Genomic DNA, 25,383 nt, shown 5'->3' on the forward strand with positions numbered 1-25,383 from the left:
CAAACAACAAACAAACAAACAAAAAAACCAAAAACCTTATCACAGCATCCATGGTGGGTGTGAAGCAGACTTCACTTAGATACAGGAGGGTGGCATATAAAGAAAGACTCGCTGGGTAAAGTGCTTGCCATGTAAGTATGAGGATGGGACTATAGATCTCCAGCACTCATGAAAATGCTATGTGGGTATGGTGGCCTGGATTGTAACCTCAGCACTCACAAAAACAAGACAGTGGTCTCTGGAGCAAACTGGCTTGTAAGGCCAGCTAGAAACAGTGAGCTCTGAGTTCAGTGAGAGACTCTGCATAGATTCATGAGCATGTGCACAGGCACACAGGCACACACACACACACACACACACACACACACACACACACACACAGCCTCTAAAAACTTTAACCTGGGTCATCAAAATATTGGTAAGGTATGGCTTGGATACTATGGTAAGAGAACAAAGGAAGGATAAATCTTGTTCAAATTAAAAAGAATTCTCCCTCAATAAAACAGGAAAGCTCCTGTAAGCTTTGCTAGAACAGAAAAGTCCCTTAATCCAATGCCTAATCCTTTTAAGACAGGACAGGACAGCCTTGGCTCTGTAAGCTTGAAATTCATTAATGATCTTTGCATGGGAATGAGACTGGGCATTATTTTCCACCGTCAGATAAATTATGAAAGAGCATCCTTCCTTCACCTTCTGTATCACTTACCCACTGGAAAGGGCCATTGCCTGGGTAAGGGAATATGGGAGCAACAGAGAAGGAAATAGCAGTGTACAAGTGATTTGATTAGGGGGAATAGAAAAAAAGGGGAGTCTTTAATTAGGGTAGGTGAGGGAGATAAATACAGGAGGATAAAATAACAGCAAGGATGTCGGAAAACGTCATAAGGAATCATATTAACTAGATCCCTTAAAAAGTCCTAGAACATATATGTTGCTGTAGAAATATACATATGTAGTTTAAATGGAAGTTTTACATCTTAGTTGACAATGTTACCTCCAAGAGCCGAAGACTACCTAACAAAATTCCCAATATCAGAAATGAGAAGCCCCCTTTTAAGTTGTTAATTAGTTGTCTAAGAGACTTCCAAAACATTACAAACTATTGCTCTTGCCCTTGATTGCCTCTGAGAGGTGGAAGATTAAGTCCCTATTTGAAGACATCATGCACTTCAGACATAGGGCCCAGAGGCCCCTGAGATGGAACTGACTTGAATGCCTCCCTCAGGACTAGCTTTCATGGTACCAGGAGGTGTCTTGCAAGCTTCTAAAGGAGGGAAACAACAAATAGTCCTATCCAGCTATGATGCCCATGAACCACAACCATCATGGGTATATTAGTGGCAAGCATACCTTCTTTTAATGGTATCCAACACCTGTCTAATTGGAGCTAAGGCCCACTTGACAAGAAGGAAAACCATGGCTGGTACTGAAAACCTAGTCAACTCCCCAGACCATTGAGCTTGTAGGAAAACCTACAAGCACCACTTTACTAAAATAGTATAACCCCTAACTACATTCTAAATATTTGTTCTTATACTAAGAGATTACTGTAGTTCTTACCTCTCATCAAGGAAACTCTTTGGAATAGATGGACTCCATTACAGAAAATCACAACCAATCAAAATGCATAGTTGTGGAGCCCAGTCTCAACTGATATATCCACAAAACAACTCCCATACATAAATCTTAGGGAACATTACAGAAAGGGGGGTAGAAAGATGGTAAGAGGCAGACAGAGGATCAGAGAGTTTGCTGTGAGATTGTGTCTCTTAGTAATGTCAGAAACCTACACCAATGTGAATGCCTGAACATGAGCTACACAAGGACAAAATAATAGATATGCCAAAGTGGATGAGGGAAAGCACACAAGGCCTCAACCCTATGCCAAGAATTACAGGCAACTAAGGAACACTCAGAGTAGGAGAAATAGTCTTACTCAAAGAAGAATACACCAACTGGTTATTAAAAATTAAATGGTCAGCCCTGAAAACATGCATACAAGTAACATTATATTGACTGAGGAGGTTATATTTAGGACTATACATGTATATACACATATGCATGTAACAATAATTAATGAAAAATGAGGCCATGAATTTGAAAGAGAGCAAGGAAGAGCATATGGGAGGATTTGGAGAGAAGGGGGAATGATGTAATTACACAATAATCTAAAAATAAAAGAAATAGAAGGAATAAATAAAACATAATTGACAAAGAGAAGTGGATACATTTAGATGTCCATGGAAACTACCACTACCACCTCAAAAAAACTGCTGGTTAAAATCTGTAAGCACTGACAAGAGCATCAGCAGGCAATTTCCTAGTCAGTTTGCAGATGGTAGAGTCTGAGTTGTTTATTCAGGTGGAACACACTCTGTGGTCCCCAGAGACATCTCATCTTGCTCACCCACCACAGTGCTTTGGTGGTTTGGTGCTCTTGGGCAAGCAGTCTATACATGTTTGCAGGCTGGTGATAAAGCCTGTATTTATCTTTGGGCTGGAAGTTTCTCTAGGATACCATCCTTGTCCCTCTTGTTTGTTACTTTCACCACACTGCTAAGCACAGCATTTGATGGAAATAAACACTGAAAGAGCAAATGAGTAAATGGAAGAACCTTCTGGGGTCTTCACCACTATTCAAGACACACACAATCAAATGGGAATGGGTCACACAGGATGATGCTCTGAATTCAGTGGAGGAAACTGTCTATGTGAGTGACTTCTTATTCTGTCAAAAAACATCTTTAAAAATGCTCTTGGGTCTCCTGGAGAAGGGGAAAAGGTCAAGATCCCCTGAGCAAATTGAGAGTACCAGAAGAGGGGGGAGGGAGCTAAGAGAATGAGAAGGGAAGAAGAGGAGGGATGCAGAGGACATAAGGGAGCAGAAAGGTTGAGTCAGGAGAAGAATAGATGATAACAAGAATGGAGATAACATAATATAAGGATACATTATATGTTTACAGAGAAATCAGGCACTAGGGAAATGTCTGGAGATCTACAAAGATGACACCAGCTAACAATCTAAGCAACAGAAGAGAGGCTACCTTAAATGCCCTCCCCTGATAATGAGATTGATGACTGACTTATATGTCACCAGATAGCCCTCATCCATCAGCTGGTGGAAGTAGAAGCAGACACCCACAACTAACTACTGAACTGAACTGGAATCCAGATGCAGAGAAGAACGAGTAAAGAGCAAAGGGTTCCAGACCAGACTGGTGAAACTGACCAAAACAGCTGACCTGAACATTGGGGAACTCTTGCTCCCCAGACTGATAGCTGGGATACCAACATGGGACTGATCCAGACCCCAGGAACATAGGTTTCAGTGAGAAAACCTCAGAAATCTATAGGACCTCCTGTAGTAGGTCAGTACTTATCCCTAGCATAGGTATGGACTTAGGGAGCCCATTCCACATAGAGGAATACTCCCTGAGCCAAGGCACACTGGGGTGGGCCTAGGCCCTATCCCAAAGGATACAAGAGCCTTTGATGTTGCCTTATGGAAGGCCTCACCATCGAGGGGGAGCAGATAGGATATGTGATAGGTAGGGTTTTAGTTGGGGGTTGGTGGTATGGGAGGATGGGAGGGAGAAGGGAACTGGGATTGTCATGTAAAACAATCTTATTTCTAATTCAAATAAAAAAATCCGAAAAAAGATAATAAAAAATGCTCTTGGGAAATAGCTACTGTTGTCTTTGTAGCCACAGTGGCCACTGGCTAAATAACATCTCTCCACTTGTTTATATAATTTAGGATTCAGCCAAGGTCTTGCTTATACTCAGAATTATTTCATCCTTTTCTTATTCCTCTCATTTTCAATGTGGATAAAGATTCTATGTCTATCATCTATCTATCTATCTATCTGTCTGTCTATCTATCTGTCTATATATCTTTCATAATCATCTATCACCTGTCCATTATCTGTTCACCCCATGTCGGGAGGCACCCTTCTAGATCAGTGGTTCTCAACCTTCCTAATGCTGTGACCCTTTAACACAGTTTCTCATGCTGTGGTGACACCAAATCATAAAATTATTTTCATTGCTACTTCATAATTTTAATTTTGCTACTGTTATGAATCATATTGCAAATACATGATATGCAAGATATCAGATATGAGACCCCTGTGAAAGGCTCATTTAACCCCCAAAGTGGTCATGACCCACAGATTGAGAACTGCTCTAAATCCTGGGACTGTACTGTAAGAGATTTATAATGACATGTCTGCATTTATGACTTGAAGTCATAACAAGTGCTCATCTCCTTGATGTCAGAGATCATGTTTTTACTTTATATTTCAGAAATGCTTTCTATGGTTTGGGTGTTGAACGCCCCCCAAAGCTTCATAGGCTACGGCTTGGTCTCTAGCCTATGCTGTTAAAAGGAATTTATGGAACATTTAGGGATGTGCTCGGAGGCAATTATATTATTGGGGGCATTCCTGTGAAGGGGTTTTGTGATCTGTCTTCCTATTTGTTTTCCAGACACCATGAGGTGATTGGCTTAATTTTATTAATTTTTATTTTGTGTGTATGAGTGTTTTGTCTGCATTATGTATGTGTGTACCACTTGCATGTCTGGTGCCTGCAGAGGCCAGAGGAGGGCATCAGAGCCCATGGGACTCGAAATAAGGATTGTTAATGGCCATCATGTGGGTTCTGGGAATTCAACCTGTGTCCTCTAAGATAGCTCCAAGTGTTCTTCTTAACCACAGAGCCAACTCACCAGCTACAGTTCAATTTCTTATGTACTTCCTGTTACAATGTTCTGCCTTCTATGGGCCCAAAGCTTTGGGCAATTCTATGGACTGATTGACTATGGACTACTAAAATCTTTGAAACTTTGAGCCAAGATAAATCTTCTTTTATAAGTTGATTTTTCTAATGTATTTTGTCATAGCACCAGGAAGCTAACCAATACAGTTTACAAAGTAGTTGTTTCAAATCCTGTACTGGCTAAAGGAAGAATTAAAACATATACATCCTTACAAATAATATGGATACAAATACCACACATCTCAAATGTTCATATTTATGTTACCAGTTTATAAAAGGATCACATTTAATTCTGATCTTAATTCATTTCTCTATTATTAATAAAAACATTCTTAAAGATTATTTTTATGTGTGTGGATGTTTTGCTTGCATGTATGTCCATGCACCATGTGCATGTAGTACCTGTGGACGCCAGGTGAGGGTGTCAGATCCTCTGGAACTGGAGCTACAGGTGGCTGGGAGCTGCAAGGTGTGTGCTGGAACCAAACCCGGGTCTTCTGCAAGGGTAAGAAGTAGTCTTAACTGCTGAGCCATCACTCTAGCCCCTTTCACTGTGTTTTCTGATAGGAATTCTATACAGCCAAGTGGAAAAACAATACCTGAAATAGTGTGATTATTAGAAAAAATTAAGATTATTTAATATTTATAGACTGGTATAGTTAAAATACCAGTTTTAAATAATATTGGAACAAATGGCTACATTAGGCACTTGTATGTCATAACCTGATGTAATATTACTGATATTTGAAAAACAGAACAAAGAACAGATTCATGTAGCTTTTAGCCTATTATTTTGTAGGCATTTGCTTTAATTAGGGAGGATTTTAAACAGGGTGGTATTTTGTCAACAGGTGCTATCTAACTTTATAACTATGAGAACTGGAAGCATCTTATAAACTGTTTATTCCCATGACCTCATTTAATAAGAGGAAAACCACAAAACTATAAACTTTAGACAGGCTCATAAATTCAAAAGTCAGCAATTTCCTTGAGCTCTGTTCATGTTTTAGCGATCACTCTTAGAAGAGCAACAGATCAAGAGCCTTCCCTTCTTCCACAGAGAAAGAAATTCCTGGGCTGCCAAGAGACATCCTTTTTCCCAGACTGCTTTGCAATCGAGTTTTCCTTAGTACCATCTCAGTGGAGGTGATAGGTGGGCCTTCCCCGCCTGGCCACAGAGCTCCCACCTTTGCCTCTCAGCTCTCTTTATTTTTACATGGTACTAATCTGCGACTTTGAAAACTATCACTAGAAGCTCCTCTCACCAATCTGGAATAAACACTGGGAATCATTGAATGAGTGCTACACAAACATCTGTATTCCCGGAGCTGAGTTTTAAGGTTTTCTTTATTTCCCTTGTTTCCTAGTTTAAAAAAATTCTATCATTTTTTCATCCAATGCACAGCCCTAGTAACTGTGGCACAGTCATTTAATTTTTGTCATTATCGTTAAAACAGTGTTATAAAAATTGTCTCCACTCTTTAAAGGCTTGGCATGCTTTCCCTTCAGTGTTAAGCATTTCACCTCAATAATGTTACCTACTCTTAAATGCTATGAAACAGAATTATTGTGGTCCCTGTTTTATAGAAGAAAAGTTGAGTAAAATACATCTGGGATGAGAATTCTGGGTACCTGACTCAGAGCCTCTGCCTCTGAGCTAGTTCTTTGCTTCCCTGGAAACTACTAGAGGCAGCACCCCAGTAGCTAAAATGTTATGAATGAAAACACCTTAATAAAAGCCATGCCAACAATATCAGTTTTATTTAGATGAGCAATGTCTGCCTGGCTTACTCTCAGCAGGACAAGCCAGTTTGAGATGATATGTAAATTGAAGATTAGCATTGCAAATATTAAACTGCATAAATTTCCTGAGTGCTTGGCACATTTAGTCCAGAAACCTGGTCCATATTTTCCTACAGAGGTTGGATCTGGGAAGAAGAAACCAATAGCATTCCAATGGTTATTCCTTCCAGGGCTAATCCAGTTATTTCATATACTTTGGTGTCATCAGGAAACTCCCAGAGGAGCTCCTTTATTCTTTGTTAAGAATACAATAATAGGAAATAATTGCTACAAATGTTTTTTGGATAGTAACAATATAAATTTCTTGGGTTAGGATGGGTTCTGCATGCAAATGCTATTTGCAGATTGAATAATGGAAGCAATAGAGACTGTCTATACAAGAATCCTCCAAAGAGATCTAAATAAATTGTCAATAGACATCTGCTGTCATGAGTAGATCATTTGATGTCATGAGTAGATGTTCTGGGTGGCATCTTGCAGCACTTATTCTTTGTGGTTCTCAAATGAACACTGTTTTACTATTATTATAGATGTTTATGTGTTTTCTCTTTCATCTTTTTATCTGTCTACCCACTTTTCATCATCATCCCACACAGCTTTCTTAAGTCCTCTGCTAATTGGACCCCCTAGATCTCATAAGTGACACATGCAAAGACACTCAGAGTGGTACGCACAGACCAGAATGCTGGTGAGGGGGGTTGTAGAGTGACAAGAGGAGGTGCTCTGCACTAGGGTCAACTTAAAAAAAAACCAATTTACTAGAACAGATAGCACAACCACTAACCATCACTCAGTGTGGGTGTGCTTGTATGTGTGTGCTTGCACATGAGTTGCTGAGGAACCTAGGACCCCAAACATGCTAAGTATATGCCCTACCACTGAGCTACTTCTGCTTGTTCTTAAATAGCATCTGTAAGGTTTTCTAATCTCCCAAGTGAAAGTCAAACACACAGTAATACCCTGTGACATTCACATTGATCCTTATGACTCAAGTGCCTTTTAATCATTCAGCAACATTAATTTCTCCAAGACCTAAGTGGACCATTTTATAAGTTGAGATTAAATATCCTCAAGTTTCAATTTGCATACAACAGAAATTCTATTATTATTATTATTATTATTATTATTATTATTATTACTATTACTATTATTATTATTGAGACAAGATCTTACGCAGCCCAAGGCTGGTCTTGAACTCGCCATGTTGCCTAGGATGACCTTGGATTTTGATCCTTCTGCCTTCATCTCCTGAGTGCTAAGATTAAAGATGTGTGCCAGAGTGCCAAGTTTATGTGGTGGCTGTAAATGTAACCCAGTGCTTTGTGTATGTTAGGTAAGTACTCTACCAACTGAGCTACACTGTCAGCCCTATAAATCTTATTTAACCAACAACAGCAATTCTGGTTACTGATCAAATGGGACTTGGGATAATGGAGTTGTAGCATATGCCAAGCTATCCTCAGAACTCCGTCCAAATACTTCAGAGTTGGAAATGCTAATGAAAATGCTTTCATTCTCTCAGTTTAGGAATTCTCTGGAGTGGTACAGCAAAGTACAATGACCAAAATCAGTCTACCCAGAAGGAAAAAAAGATTGCAAGTGAACATGTGCATGTGTGCTTATGTTTATGTGTGTGTGCATGCACATGTACTTGTATGGGTGTGTGAGTGTGTGTGTGTGTGTGTGTGTGTGTGTGTGTGTGTGTGTGTGTGCAGGTCATAGGAAAATGAGGAGCTTCAATTTCCCTTTGCATTTTGTTTGAGATAGGATCTATCAATGGGCTGGAACTTTGCTGGAAGCTGGCCCATGAGCTTCATGGATAAGATTGTCTCTACCTCCCGTCTCACCACTCCTGGGAGTACAGGCACATGTCATCTTACCCAGCTTTTTTAGGTGGGCTCTGAAGATTAAGGGTTTTTACCTGGGCTCCGGGTTTTTGAACCAAGTCCCTCGTGCTCTTGAGACAAGCACTCTTTTCAGTCCCCCAAAGGATCCCATTTTAAGTACATTTAAGGTAAAATTGTCAAGGGTCAAAAGGTAAAGTCTGAGGACCAGTAATGATTCCTCTTTCTTTAGTAACTGGTGGCTTCTGAATTTTACTAAAAGAGGAAGCAAAAATTTAAGAAAGGAAAATAAATACGGACTCAGCCTTTGGAACGAGTGAGAAACAGCCTTCGGTGCTGGGAGGCTAATCGCTTGGTTCCTAGGATTTCTATCTGCCTGCAGAGGAATGAAGGGCCTTTGTTTCTGGTTATTTCTGTGTGGATGCTCACGTCAGCACCTGTTTCACAGTTATAATCCTTCCTAGAGCCACCAGCACAGTGTTGATATTCCACAGAAATAATCTTCCCTCAATACAGTTATTCACTCAATAAGAAGGTCAAGTTATCTTTGCTCTGAGTAAGTACAGCGAAGGGCTAACTCATAAACCAGAATGCTTCTCAGAATTTGCATAAACCTCCTTTGTCTTCTACAAATTATTCCTTGTTAAATGAAGGTGATGTTTAAAGGCTAATTATATTTATCAAATGAACTGAGTCCATCTCTTTTGGACTAATCACATATTCCCTAGGCATTTTCCCCTCTCTGACATCAGGGAGGTAACAGAAAGCAAGATGTATGCAAATTGATTCTCATTATCAACTTAGTGGTTTCATTTTTAACCTAGAAATTGACTTCTGCATAGCAATTGTTATTCAGCTGTCCAGACATTTTGCTAAAAGGGACACACTGTGCATTTTTTAAAATTCTATGAAATAAATGCATCACACATAGATGGCTATTGTCCTCCTAAAACAATGCTGGTCAAAAGTCCTTCATAGAAGATGGCAGCGATGGGAAACTGAATGCTGAGAACCAGAAAAAAAGTTTCAATGAAACTCCAGCTTCAAATAAGAGAGCGGCGACTCTTAGAAAATGGAAATCAAAGAAGAAATGAGGAATGTCACTCTCAGGGAATTAGAGGCTGAAGGTATGCTTTTCATTAGTTCAGCTCATGGGTGTACATGCTTTTATTAGTGATAGTTTAAAATAACCCCAGATCCAGGTAGGTGGCCCACACCTGTAATTCCAGTACTCAAGAGGCTGCAGCAAAAGCATCAAAAGGTCCATGTTAGGCTTAGCTATTTGTTTTAGGACAACCTAGGCTAGCTATAGAGAAACTATGTTTCAAAACAAAGCAAACTCCCAAGAGCTGAGCAAAATTTTGTAAATCGTTGAAATCTGAAAATACATTTTCAAATAATAAAATCTTTAGCCAATTCTTCTTTTTGTCGTGTCCCTTTAAGCATCCCAGTCTGTTACTGTGGTGGTTTGAATAGGAGTGACTCCCATAGACTCATGCATTGAATGCTTGGTTCATAGGGAATGGCACTGTTAGGAGGTGTGGCCTTGTTGGGGGAAGTGTGTCACTGTGTAGGTGGGCTTTGGGTTCTCCTACATGCTCAAGCTACACCCAGTGAGGCACACATTCTCCTTTTGTCTGTGGATCAAGATGTCAAATTGTCAGCTCCTTCCTCAGCACTATCTCTGCCTGCATGCCACCATGCTTCATGCCATGATGATAATGGACTAAACCTCTGAAACTGTACACCAGCCTCAATTAAAGGGTTTCCTTTATAAGAGTTTCTGTGGTCAGAGTGTGTCTTCACAACAATGGAAACCCTAGATACAAATTTTTAAAGAGTAACTTACTGATGCATTGGAAACTACATTGTTAATAATATCCATTTAAAATTCAGAGGAAGCCACATATTCTCAAAGCAAGTTTTAAATTTTTTTATTGTTTGAGAATTTTATATATGCATATATAGTGTCTTGATCCAATCACTCCACATTCTCTCCTTTCTAATTCCCCTCTTATCCACTTTATCACTTTATCTTCCCAGCTTCATATACTCTCATCGTTTTGAACCCACTGAGTCTACTTTAGTGCTGGCTTTATGTACATGGGGAAAAATCTCCTGTAGCATGAGTAGCCTCTCAGGGGCTGTATCTCTGAAGAAAATGGATTCTCCTTCTCCCATCAGCCACCAATTGCCAATGGCTCCTTATGTAGGGGTAGGGATTCACAAACCCTCCCCTATCCATGTTGGGATTTCGATTGGTCAAATCAAGAATTTTTAAGTTCTGTTTTTTATTGCTGTTATGGCTTGGGCCCAGGTATAGATTTGGTTAGAAGTTATAAACAGAAAACTTTAGAAAAAGATTAATTAGTATGTATATGTGTATGTGTCTGTGTGAGCACATGTGTACATGTGTATGCAGGTGCTTGGAGACCAGAAGGTGGTGTCAGAAATCTCTCCATCACTCTCTGCCTCTTGTTCCATGGAGGCAGGCTCTCCCCTGAACCAAAGGCTTGCAACTGGGGTAGGATGGAAGCCATGAGTCCCCATGATCTTCTCAGAGTTGGGGTTACAGGCGTGTTCAGGGATGTCTGGCTTATCATTTGGGTGCTGAGATTCAAGCTCTGACCTCATGACTGAGAAGCATATAGTGGGAAATCCAGGAGACTCTGGGAGAGGTTTAAAAGAGCTTATTTAGGTGTTAGAACAGGGGTAAACAGTCACTGATACAGGACAGGTGAGAGGCTGCCATGGATTCTCATATCAGAAGCAAGTGCTCTTAACTGCTGAGCCATCTCTCCAGTCCCAAGCATGGCTTTAATAGAGAGTAATTTGAGTGGATCCTACATATGTGAGGCCCCTCTTCAGGTTCTTTTTGGTACTTGAGGTTAAAGTCAGGGCTTCATGCAGGCCAGGTAAGCACCCTACCACTGAACTATACCGCCACTCAGGAACTCAAAGAGTCTTGATGGGATGTTCTCTTTGAGTATTCCCAATGCAGGCCTTTTATTGAACTTATTGTAAACATAAACTGATGAGGGCTCACAAGAAGCAAAGACATTGTTTTGTTTATTATCCACTAACCAAAGTTCAGAGCAATGCCTGACTGACAGCTGGAAATCATCCAGTGTTCCTGGGATGAATGCTATCTATTCAGTTCTTTGGTAATCATATTCAAAACCAGTGTACTTGATTTAAGATTTAGTTTTACATTTACTAATTTTGAAGTTATTTGTCAAACTTCATCAAATAAAGGTAGTTTCAAATAACCCAGAGAGGGTATACACCATCATAATTCCAGTACACAGTGGGATGAGGCAAGACAGTTTAGAGTTGCAGGCTATTCCGAACTACTTTATGACTTCAGGGTTAGCCTGGACTAACTACATAGTTGTTTTAGTTTGGACTTCTAATGCTGTGCTGAAGCACCATGACCAAAAATCAAGTTGGAGAGAAGAGGGTTTATTTGGCTTACACTTCATATTATTTTTCATCATTGAAGGAAGTCAGGAAAGGAACTCAAACAGGGCAGGAACCTGGAAATAGGAGCTGATTCAGAGGCTGTGGAGAGGTGCTACTCATCATAGCTTTCTCAGCTTGCTTTTTTAAAGAACCCAGGGTCACCAGCCTGGGGTGGCACCATGCACAATGGGCTGGGCCCTCCCCCATTAATCACTAAGTAAGAAAATGCCTTACAGCTGGATCTTATGGAGGCATTTTCTCAATTGAGGTTCCCTCCTTTCAGATAACTCTAGCTTGTGTCAAGTTGACATAAAACACAATAGTTTATCAATAGATTGAGAAAGCTAAAATAGTGAAAGGAAAAAATTGAGACAGGGTCTCATATAACTCAGGAAGGCTTAAATTTACCATATAGAAGTGAAATGCCTCAAATTTCCAATATTCATGCCTTCATTTACTTAGTGCTGGGACTACAGGCATAAACATCACATCTGACTTTATGCATTACTAAGGATTGAACCTAGAGCTTTGGGCATGCTGGGTAAGTGCACTACTAACTGGGCTTATCCCCAGCATCAGTAAGGCCTGTAGTCTGTGCAGGCAAACACACACATGCCTCTCCATTTAAATATAAATATATGTGTTTTCGAACCTTTCAGAGTTATTGTTTGATCAAGAGTAGGAATGAAACATTTAGACAGAAAGCTGAAGTTTGTGAGCATGACAATTGTTGAGCTCATGACAACTGTTCATGCATGAGTATACTTAAAGCCTCCTCTGACAAGCAACATTCACAAAGCTTTCTTAGACTTCTGTAATGATGATTATTAATTGTCAGATTAGTATCACCTGGGATATGTGCCTCTGGGCCTGCCTGTGAGGAATTATTTTGATTATGTTAATTGAGGTCAAAAGACTGGCCCTCTGTGAGTGGCACCATTCCCTCCCAGGAAACCTGGACTATGTAAACAGAGAAGGTGAGCAACGAATCCATGCATCGATTACTCTCTATTCTTAATTGTGGCTAAAATATGACCAGCTGCTTCAAGCACCTTCTTATTTTGACTTCCCTGCTATATCCTTGAGCTGTGAGCCAGAATAAACTCTTTCTTCTCTAAGTTCCTTTTGTCAAACATTTAATCCCAACAAAAGGGAAAGAAACTAAGTGAACTTCTATGTGTACCCTGCTTTATACACCAAAAACAGGTTTCCCCAGAACAATATAGTCGGGTGTGAAATGGAAGTAACATCACTTTAGATGGGAAATGTTTGCTCTTAGCCAAGTTACTTCTCTGTGGTTTCATTTCATCAGCAGTGTATTTCCATTTCAAAACCTATCACTCTACCCTAACACAAGAAAATGGATCCAGGTCCCTGCACATACTGGGCAAGTTCTCTACTACCAGGCTTACACACACCCCAGTCAGTACTACAGTCTCAAAAATTAAACTAAAAACCATACGGAGGTGCCTGGTGCAGAGCAGATGTGCAAGAAATACTTGTTTACACTGGGTTTATGTCAGTGCCAAGAATACACGCATGTCTTCATGCTGAGAATTTACCTTCAGCAAGCACAACTGCACATAGCTAGCTGTGTGGCCTCTACAGCGTATGTTTGGGCAAAAAGCTCTCCTTCTTCTTCACAATGAAGTCAGCACTGCACAGTTAAGTGTTACTCTGCGATAGAAAACAGAGTAGTAGTTCTGAAATGATGCCACGTTTCTCTTGTATATATTGCATCAAATGGGATTTAAAGAAGCACATCAAACTGCCTCAGGGTCCAGCCACATGGACAGAAGATGTACTTACTTCTTGATGTAGATTATAACTATAAAAGGAGAACTGTCAAGGTAAGAACAGATTGCCAGACAAGGAAGTCAGTTATATTGTATTTAAGAAAAAAACTGGAAACAAAACAAAACAAAATGCAAAATTTGGGTTGGGGAGAAAGCTCAATTGGTAAAGTGCTTGCGGATCAAGCATTAGGACCTGAGTTCCGTACCCGGAACCAATGTCTTTTTTTTTTTTTTTTTTTTTTTTTTTTTTTTTTAAAGAGCCCAGCATAGTGGTATATTTTTGTAATAAAAGCATTGGTAGGCAATTACAGGGACAGGAGGGTCCTTGGGGCTCCCTAACAAGTTATCCTAGCCTGCTTAGCAAGTCGCAGGCTCAAGAGAGGCCCTGCTTCAAAACAAACAAACAAACAAACAAACAAAAACAAACCAATGTGGAACGGGTTGTGGCTCACACAAATATGTTGCACTTTACACCCCCACGTACCTGGTACCTATGTGCAGCACACATATAAAAGAATCTGAATAAACAAAGAAGTAACATTCAACCCAGGTCTCAATTGTCCCATCTGGAAACATTTTTTTCTCCCTGGAAGAACAGGTAATAGGACATTTCCACAGCACTTGATCTGGGCACTTTCTGGCCATCATTTCCAAATCTGTCAACTTACTCTTCCTCCTCCTCCTCCTCCTCTTCCTCCTCCTTCTTCTCCTTTTCCTCCTCTCCACCTTCACTATGGCATCAGTTTCCTCATGATGTATCTTGTTAAGTCATGTGACTGTTCAGATTCTCCTGATGCCTCTCTTTTGGCTGCAGAACAGATGCTGAGCTCCTTAGCATGTCATACAGACCTTAGTGACTGTGTGCAGCCTGCTTCTCTGACCCTGTCACCACTCTCCTCTACAGCCTGCCTTTCTTACTCCTTCCTCTTTCCAATTCCCACTTTTTTTTACAACTTCCTCACGATTCATCCTGAATGAATAATCTGTTCATGGATAAGCCCCTTTATCCTCTCCTCATTTTTTGCTTCCATCAGGTTTTTATTTTCTCAGTAAATGTCTCTGGAATCTGCCATTGCAACTACATTCTGTTTGCTTGAATCACACTGATGCATCTCATTTAGCTTTGCTTTTTAGACAGGACGGCTCCATCAATGTCATTTCTACTGATATACTGTTTCTCTTCCCTTCTTAAGAGGGCACAGTTTAAGGCAATCTATAGAATAATGATCTCTATAGGGGTCTACTAGGCCAGATGCCTTCCAAGCCTTTCTGATTGCTTTAAGCAGTACTGGATATTGAACCTAGGGTCTCATACATACCAGGCAGGTGTTTTATCACTGAGCTACAGCTTCAGTCCCACATGGAGAAACAAAAGACCCTAGATAGCCAAAACAACCCTGTACAATATAGGAACTTCCAGAGGTATCATCATTCCTGACTTCAATCTCTATTATAGAGCTATAGTCCTGAAAACAGCTTGGTATTGGAACAAAAGTAGACAGATAGACCAATGGAATCAAATTGAAAACCCCGATATTAACCCACATACTTACGAACACCTGATTTTTGACGAAGAAGCTAAATCTATACAATGGAAAAAAGAAACCATCTTCAACAAATGGTGCTGGCACAAACTGGATTCGGACATGCAGACAATTGCAGATAGATCCATATCTATCACCATGCACAAACTTAAGTCCAAATGATTCAAAGATCTCAACATAAAACCAGCCACACTGAACCTTCTAGAAGAGAAAGTGGGAGATAACCTTGAACAAATTGGTACAGGAGACCACTTTCTGAACATAACACCAGTAGCACAGATATAGAGATCTATGATTAATAAATGGGACCTCCTGAAACTGAGAAGCTTTTGTAAGGCAAAGGACACAGTCAGTAAGACAAAACGACAGCTCACAGAATGGAAAAAGATCTTCACCAACCTCACATCTGACAAAGGGCTAATATCTAAAATATACAATGAACTCAAGAGGCTAGCCACCAAAACACCAAACAATGAAATTATAAAGTGGGGTGCAGAACTAAATGGACAATTCTCAACAGAGGAATCTAAAATGGCTGAAAGACACTTAAGAAAGGGCTCAAAATCCTTAGCCACCAGGGAAAGGCAAATAAAAACCACTCTGAGATACCATCTTACACTGGCCAGAATGGCCAAAATCAAAAACACCAATGACAATCTATGCTGGAGAGGATGTGGAGAAAAGGAACACTCCTTGATTGCTGGTGGGAGTGCAAACTTGTAAGACCACTTTGGAAATCAGTATGGCGCTTTCTCAGGAAAATGGGAATCAGTCTATCTCAAGATCCAGCAATTCCTCTCTTGGGCATATACCCAAAGAATGCACATTCATACAACAAGGACATATGTTCAACTACATTCATAGCAGCGCTGTCTGTCATAAACAGAACCTGGAAGCAACCTAGATGCCCCTCAACTGAAGAATGTATAGAGAAAATATGGTACATTTATACAATGGAGTACTACTCAGGGAAAAAAGCAATGGAATGTTGAAATTCACAGGCAAATGGATCGAACTAGAAGAAACCATCCTGAGTGAGGTAACCCAATCACAAAAAGACAAACACAAACCCTCATCCAATGGCTGAAGGAAGCAGAGGCAGTAACCCACAGGAAAACACTGAACTGAACTCTGGAACCCAGTTGCAGAGAGGGAGGAGTGAAGAGCAAAGAGGTCAAGACCAGGCTGGTGAAACCCACAGAAACAGCTGACCTTTGAACAAGGGGGGAGCACATGGACCCCTGACTGATGTCTGGGAGGCCAGCATTGGACTGATCCAGACCCCTGAATGTGGATGTCAATGAGGAGGCCTGGGTACTCTATGGGGCCCCTGCTAGTAGTGGATCAGTGTTTATCCCTGGTGTAAGATGGGACTTTGGGAGCCCATCCCACATGGAGGGATTCTCTCTCAGCCTGGACACATGGGGGAGGGCCTAGGTCATGCCAAGGATGGTATGACCAACTTTGGGGAACCCCCATGGAGGGCCTTACCCTCTCTGGGGAGAAGAGGGGGAGAGGTGGGGGACTGGTGGGGTGTTTTGGGGAGGGGAGAGAGAGGGAGAAGGGATTGCCATGTGAAGCAGCCTTGTTTCTAATTTGAACTAATAAAAAATAATCTCTTGGGGAAAAAACTTTTGTCTTGGAGAGAAGCTCCTTAATGCTCTGGATGTTCTAAAAGAGAGGAAACCATTCAGTCCTATATGGAAGTTTGTCAAAGTCAGGAAGTAAATGACTCAAACTTTGGAAAGTCCCAGAAACTGACTAGATTCACTTGTCTTCTCCCTCCTGAATTTTAGGTCTGGGGTCTGGGCAGGTGACTCTCTTGCTTCCAGGTGGGTCACAGAAAGAGCAGCTGGTGCAGATCCTTAGAGCAGGAACCTGTGGCGGCCATCTGTTTCTTCTGTAAGTGACTTTTCCCGGAAATAAATTATATTTAAAATTAATACCTAGTCCCGTGATGCATTATCTGTTCCTCCACACTTGTGGCTGGTACTGAGTCTTGAGTGGACAGGCGTACACGTGGGTGATGAGAAGATGGAATTATGTTCATTTTCTAAATCATAGTCTTACTTTATTAACTAGTTCACTACACCTTTAATAAACTTTGCCCTTGTGAAGCTAAATAGAGCCTGTGACTATGACTCCATATGAACACAAGACAGGTGTACCTGTATAAGAACAACAGAGAGAAAAGTGGGTGGGGAGAAGGACAGAGTTCAGCATGTCCACAGACTGTGGTCACTTATTGCAAAAAATGCATTAGTTGACTGAATTAATGCATTATTCAACTGGTCTCAGTGATGATCTTCTTTTTCTTTATTTGTTCAAAGTCACGTTACTCTCAAAGTACATAGGATGGAGTTCCAGCACACTACTTCCAAACCTGACCTTAATTAGCATTCTAGAAAAAAGGAAGACTACTCTGATTTTCCACTTTTGTCCTCAAAATAAGTCAATAAACATAGAAAATACATTCTGGGGTTTTCTTGAAGGAGATCATGAGACTGTCACATGGGAAGTGCCCATAGTCGTCGTGGCAGAGAGGTATGCCCATCTCTTTGAAGATGGAGCGAGCAGAGATAAAGATGAACAAAAGTCTCATTATGGTCTTCTGAGCCCATCACAGTTAGACCCTATTCCCTGGCACTGAGTCATATTTTTAAGTGTCTTCACCAGTCCTGAGCACAACAGGAAGCATGAAGATTCCTAGGCTATACAGTGCTTACACCATATGCTAGGTGCAGAGCTGAGCAGTAAGCAATTGCCCAGAATGCATAAAATCTTTGGTTCATTCTCTAGTACCATAAAAGTAAAACTAAATGATGCTTTAAAGAAAAGAATCCACACTGAATAGTTGTGTATGCTCTCTTTTTATTAATGTCTCTTGTTATGGGGACCTTAGCTATGAACCTAGTTTTGGCAGTGGAAAAGAATTCTTCTCCCCTGTTAGCCTCACAGAATATGAAGAGCTGAGAAGAAAAACATATGAACATATCAGGGTAAAAAATAGTTATGGAATGATAGGATTAAACCAGGGAAATATTTTTAAAAAGAGAATAATAATTTATTTAGCTAAATTTAACTTCCACCTTCACCTCTGAGATATTTATGAAAATGTCCTTAATGTCAATGTCCTCAGTGGCCATGGTGCTGCAGTGAAAGCTAGAATATCTTGCCAAATGCCAAGCTCCTGGCTTTGGAAATTGGTAAACAAGAGGAAGGAAAAGAAAAAAGAAATATTTTTTCTCAAATAGTAGGCAAAGCACTTGATGGTTTTATTTTTTTGAGGTGATTTCCAGTTGTTGTGCTGAAAGACAATAGTTTTCATAACTTTAGTTTTAACCTCTAAAAATTCTTGGACTGGACAGCATCCTATTGGTTGTGTTATTCTAACTCTGACAGGAAGGAGAAGGTGGCATTAAAGTGGCTTAGGAGATCCCCAAAGTCTTCTCTGTGTGAAGACGTGTCTGCCTTCTCCACAAGAGTCCCTACCTTGGATTAGCCCCATCTCCATTGTCCTTGGGCTTCAACACCAGCAGTTATTCTATTAACACCCAGAGAAGAAGTAGAAGGCTATCGAGCCCCAGGGACCATTTGTTTCTGCTTCTGTGTGCTGGGAATCGGAAATCGGGTCCTCATATTTGCACAGCAAGCATTTTACCCACTGAATCTTTCTTCTTTCAACCCTGCTTAAAGCAACATCTTTTGACATCCTTTTCACTCTTCCCCTCAGATGACTGGGCTGTGCCCTATTTCTCCAGCAGAATTTCTAAAACTAGGAGAAAGAAAATCATAAGTCCCCAGTGAGCTACTCTCAGTGATTTGGACATATATGACACTAAGGTCTTCAAAAGTAATATGAACTTTGTCTTATGGTTGAGTTAAATGTTTCCTAGAAAGGGTGGGGTTCACCATTATCAATAGCACTATGATATCTGTGCATGTAAGATGTGTGTTGCATGAAAATCAATGGACTGTATTGTGTCTTGCAGAAACTTTAACAGCTATGCCTTGCTATGGCTGAGGATTGCTTCTGCTGGCTTGTATTGCTTCTGTTTAGGAACAGAGAAGCATTTTGTCCCCCTCCCCCATCAAAAGGGCACTACGAGTACTTGAACTCCTATTAATAGCCCCTGCATCCACAGCAGCAGCCTGCGTGTGCCTGTGTCCAAGTGCTTCTGAAATGACAGGGAGCTTTCAAACAGAACTGGGCTGTGCATTTTTCCAATGCCAACCTTGCTGGCGCTGCTCTGCCCTGTCAAATGCATAATATTGAAAAGCCCAACTGGGCACCTATTTGCTAGAATGTTCTTGGCTGTTCTCCACCCATCATGTCCCAAGATAGAATATGCTCTGAGAAGCAAGACTATTCTTAGGTGCTTCCTGCGGTGAACATTAACCAAAAGATTGAAATCTCTGGAAACAGGTAAGGACAGGGTAAAAGGAGAGGGTGTGTGTAAAATCCTTAGAAAACTTCAAAAAATCTTTTACCCACACAATGCTTTAGAAGTGACCAAGGCTGCTGCTACCGCAGAAACAGGCTTTCCATGGGAGCTGTCATTTCTAGGACCAGGCATGAATGGATGCTTCACAGTCCTTTAGGAGCCATGCTTGAAATTTACACAGTGATATTCTGTCTGTCTGTCTGTCTGTCTGTCTGTCTGTCTGTCTGTCTGTCTGTCTGTCTGTCTCTCTCATAGGCCATAAGCTGATATTGATTTCCTTCTATTCTTCTACACTTTATACAATTGAGATGTCTTCTGTCATTCTACCTGGAGTTTTTTGATTTGGCATGCTTATCTGGCCAGTGGATCACAGGGACCCACCTGCAGTCATCTCCTAAGTGCAGGGATCACAGGAATGCATGCCATTCCTGGCGTTTTATGTAAGTCCTAGCGATCCAAAAGTAGGTCCCAGAGCTTAGAAGCCAGGTATTTCCCCTGCCAAGCCATCTCCCCAGTTCCTAGGCAAGGCTTTTCTAAGTGTTCAGAGCACACACCACAAAAAAACCCAAAGGTAGCAGAAAGAGCTGCAGTCACTCATTATAGTCCCTGGTCCCATAGCCCAAAAACTGGAAAAAAGAAAGTAGTTGATCTTCCCTGGCCCGGCTTTGCTCATTTCTCATTTCATTCCTCTTAAACAACATCTACTTGGCAGCTTTTTAAGTATACCAATCTGGGAACAGTTAGTGAATCTCCAAATCCCAGTTATACACAATTCCAGACCCTCAAACCTCAGCTCTTTAATCTAAATGCCAGTCAATCATTTAGGCAGCACAATTGGACTTGATGAGTTAAAAAACAGGAAACTAAACAGGGTAGGTTGTCACAGGAAGGTAGATCTGAGAGATGGTGGAGGATGAAGATGATGAAAATACATTATATGAGATTCTTCAATAACTGATAATAAAAACATTCCAGAAATAACTTTTTTATGCCAGTACTGGAATCATAGTTAATTGAAGGTGTGTATTTTCTTCTTTAAGTCATTTATAGCAATCATCCTAACAGGAAGATTTCCCTAACTGATCTCAGTTTTAAGGTCCATTATATACACAGATTCTCTGTGCAAAGTAGCTACAGTCATTCTTCACTGGACAGAGGGTGGGAACTTACTCATAAATGTAACTTGTCATTTTCTTTAGTTATGGACTAAGGAACTAACTAAGCCCATACTGCTCTTTAAAAGGACCGAAGTTGGTTCCCAGCACTCATGTCTAGAGTCTCACAGATAGATGCCTGGAACTCCAGCTCCCCGGGATCTAGTGCCCTCTTCCAATGTCCAGTCTCCACAGACACTGCACTCATATGCATCCATACACAGGTGCACACACACATATGCATAAATAAAAATAAGTTTTAAAAAGAGAGAAAAAGCTATGGACTGAAATTATGGTAATTCTAGTTATTGTGCTGTCCCTAGTGGCTAAAAAGTTTTTAAGTTGGATTCGTGCACATCATTCTAATTGTATAAACTTTATTGTTATATAATGGTGAAGTGATTTGTGTGAGGAAACTATAGACAGTAAGTCACATATATACTTTCTTGGTCCTAAGTTTTTTAGGAGAAAAATATTATCTATGAAGTCATAACAATGAACTTTAAAAATACTTCTGCAGTAGCACTGATTCTATACAAATATAAATGTGCTATTTGAGTTTATTCACACATTTTCAGCAAGACTGAACTTTCAGTCAAAACAAAATTAAGAGCAGAGAATTGAATCCCACGACTCCCCAGTGATGGATTTTAGGTGAATTCCAAGCAGAAGCCACTCTTGCAGGCATTTTTTTGTATAAGTTACTTTATCCCACCTTAAAGAATGCAGAGCATTAACACCCCCAGTGCTGCCAGTGCAAGGCTTGCCATGTGAATTCCATGCACACCATTCCGTAGGTTTCCCATATATTATCAAGATCAGCTGTTGGTCTTACGGAAATCTCAACAAAGACCTCCCCTTTCCACTTCAAAGGGACCTGTAGACAGACCTTTAAAAAAGATATGAAGCAAAAACTTATAGTTTTCTGTATTAATCCTAAAGCCACTAGTTTCAGCATCTGAAGAGAGATCTCAAAATAAATCTTGTAGTCCCACAGCAAAAACTATAACACACTCTTGTCTCTGTGTGCCATGCCCATAATCCTGATGTCATTTATTTAAGGGAAGTTTTATAGTGGAGATGGACTTGGAAAAAATGACACATCAAGGTTTTAATTATTGTTATTCAATTATAATATGGTTATATTCATATTCATATATTCTCTCATGTGGTTATTTTTTATTTTTTATTTATTTATTTTTCTTTGTGTAGAGCTTAGCATGAAAGCCAGAGAATTGTGCATGCCAGGCAGGCACTTTACCACTAATCCACACCCTAACCTCTTCTTTTTAGCTGTAACATTTCTAAGCTGATGGTACTGACTGTGGAAGTGGGGTCATGTCTGGATTCTCACTCCTTGCTAAAGCAGGCCCTTGGAAGCTGTTTTTGCTGAAAAGCATTCACTCCGCACTTGGGCACACAGGTCCCAGAAGCAGAAGGAAAGTCTGACATCTGCATTTCAGTTGTCTGTCTGTCTGTCTGTCTGTCTGTCTGTCTGTCTGTCTGTCTGTCTTCTTTACTTTGGCTAAAGGTACAAAGTTAACTGAAGTCCCCCCACCTTCTGAGTCACTCTGAATCCCAAGAATGGCAAAAACCTCCCAGTACAGAACATTCCACCTTCAGATGAAGGCAACTGTCCATGCAAGTGAAGCTGCACCCTAGAGCAGAGATGGCCCTATGTTGGAGCAAATAGATTCTCCTAAGAAATGATAATGATACATATCCTGGAACCAACTTGCAGAATCTAACAGAAACAATGGTCAACCAGACCACACTTCCACCAACACCGTTTACTTATGCATGCTCTTGCCCTGCTCTGTCCCAATCCTTCCTTCTTATAAACCAAAACCCCAAAGGTGGACTAAGGATCACTTGATCCCTTTATGTGTTCCTTTTCTCCATGTGACCACACTGAGTAAACCTCTCTGCTATGCACTGTTACTTGACTCTTGAATTGGGAAGAGTGGTGGAGCCTAGCCCAAGCCTGTAGCTTCTGTGAAGATAAAGGCTTTAGCACATATGAAGCAAGTAGGAGAACATAATCTATACTAACTGCTATTATTTTTATGTATGTGTACATATCTGTGTACGTATTGATTTCTGAATATTCCTGTGTACATAGATGCATGTGTGTATGAAGACCAGAGGACAACATTGACTGTCATCTTCATGAACTTTCATTGAGACACAGTTTCTCATTGGCCCCAGGGATCCTCCTGTTTCTGCCTCCCCAGTGTTGAGATTAGAAACACTTGCCACTACACTCAGCATTTTCATACGGTTTCTGGGTGATGGAATTTGGCTTTTCATGTTTGCAAGGGAAGTACTTTATCAACTGATCTATTTTCCTAGCTCCCTCCCTGCTACTGCTTAATGAACAGTTGAGTAAAATTACTATTGCTTTAATTCTTTTGCCTGCTAGGGGGAAGAGAGAGGAAGTGAAGCTGGAAATCAGGCTGGCATTTCCACAGAGGCTGCAGAAGAGCTTCTAGGTGATGAAGCCCATGACTGCAATACCCAGTTACATATCCATGCATTCTTGCAAGTCTTTCTGTGTGGTTTTGGCTTCAGAGTTATTTCAGCATAGCTGCTTTTGTGTTGTATTTGTGCTAGGGTGAACTGTATGATAATTTGTCAGCATTCTTGAGGGGCATTTGTATATTTTTTAAGGTCCAAGGCAGACAAGCAGTCACTGAGCCAAAAACTCAGTTTTCTAGTTCTCTCTGTCTCTCTCTCTGTCCCCCCCTCTCTCTCTCACACACACACACACACACACACACACACACACACACACACACACACACACACATGTGCGAGCCCCTGTGCAGAGAGAGGGGAGTGGCTATAATCCTAGCTATTCCTAAAACAGAGGCAGGAGGATCTACAAGTTAATTAAAGGCCTGTTTGGTTTACAGAATCAGCCAAGGCCAATCTCAGTAATTTAGTGAGACCCTGTAACAAACTAAAAACTAAGAAAGGCTAGGAATGTGACTCAGGTACAGTACTAGCTTATCAATTGCAAGGCCCTGAGTTCAAATCTCTAGCACTAAAAAAAAAAGTAATAGCGACTTATACTTCTAGATAAAAACACTCTATAGTTTTACAATTTATTACTTTTATTTCTCATTTTATTTGATTCAAGTGTAAAGAATCCACATCTGGGAAAAAGTGTGACAACTTTTCTATTGCTGTGATGCATCATGGCAACTTCTAGAAGGAAGGGTTTATTTCAGTCTTATGGTTCCAGAGGGAGTAGAGTCCATCCCTCCCCATCACACAGGGAAGTATAACAGGAGGCATGCAAGACTACAGGGTGAGCTGACACCTCACTGTGAGTAGAAAGCACAGAGGTTGTACTTGAAATCATGTGAGCTTTTTTGAAACCTCAAAGTCCATCCCAGTGACCTATTTCCTCCAGGAGGCCACACTTTCTAAACCTCTCAGCAGTCACCAACTGGGGACAAAGCATGTGAATGACAGGACTGTGGAGGGCAACTCACTCAAACCACCCAGCAGCAATCTATTTTGATGAAAACATTGGAAATTATTTGATGATTTTAATACCGGTTTCTGATTTAACAAAACATATTTATTTATATGCATGCATGTGGGTCTAAATGCATATCCATACATATGTCCAGTGCCCATGGGGCCATAAGGGGGTGTCAGATACCCTGAAGCTAGAGCTACAGGTGGTTGTGAACCACCCAGTATGGATGCTGAGATAAGTTTTGGGTCCTCTGCAAGGGCAGTTTGAACTCTTAACTACTGAGCCATCTCTCCAGCTCTGGCTTCTGATTTTTAAAAATAATAATACATGCATGGGCAAAAATACTTCCTATTTGTAGCTTTCAGCTATGGCAAACACCTGCAGCTGGATCATCTTGTAACAGGGGAGAGCCAGATCCCAACAGCTAACAATACAACTCATATACCAGGAAGCTCAGGGAACACTGCAGAAGAGGCAGAAGAAATGTAAGGGCCAGAAGATTTGAGCACCTGTTTTTAGGTAGTATCTTCTCTGTATGGTGGAAAGTTGCATCCATAAAATTTCAACACTATGATTTCTTAAATAAGACCCACACGATGACAACACTAGTTAACACATCTGAGTGAGAGAGTTATATAGCACAAGGCCCCACCCATAGATGAAGACTTCCAGGAAATCAATGGCACCTCTCCTGCCCAGGGAGCCTCTTCCTACTAGGCATAGTCTGGGGAGCTGTCTATGCAATGACTACACCTTGTCTCTACTTTGGATCAAGGCTGTTTGAGGCATAGCTTGTGGCCTTTTTGGGCCACTTGGGGGAATAGGAGGACTAAATGATCAAGAAACAGGGGCAAAATAAACAGATGCTGTAATATCTCTGTGGAATGAAATGAAATTTGGTTAATGGTGATTGATATCTGCTAGGAAAATAGCATGTTTAAGAATGTTGGTGATGCTAAAATGACATCCGATCCTCTACTAGGATAAAGTTGGCCTAATTAAACAAATAAAAATGAGATATTGTATATGATTATTTTCATGTCATGACCATTCCCCCATGTGTGTG

General features: G+C 40.7%; 1 long non-coding RNA gene across 1 annotated transcript in view; it reads right to left on the minus strand.

The window, feature by feature from the left end:
* Positions 1-5,191: 5,191 nt before the first annotated feature.
* LOC107979469 overlaps positions 5,192-25,383 on the minus strand; it is a 314,640-nt gene continuing 294,448 nt past the window's right edge. Inside the window, exon 4 of the long non-coding RNA XR_004768898.1 lies at positions 5,192-5,276. This is a non-coding gene — a long non-coding RNA (uncharacterized LOC107979469). The remainder of the gene's footprint in view (positions 5,277-25,383) is intronic.

Source organism: Cricetulus griseus, chromosome 3, assembly GCF_003668045.3.
Source record: "Cricetulus griseus strain 17A/GY chromosome 3, alternate assembly CriGri-PICRH-1.0, whole genome shotgun sequence".
NCBI classification, from domain to species: Eukaryota; Metazoa; Chordata; class Mammalia; order Rodentia; family Cricetidae; genus Cricetulus; species Cricetulus griseus.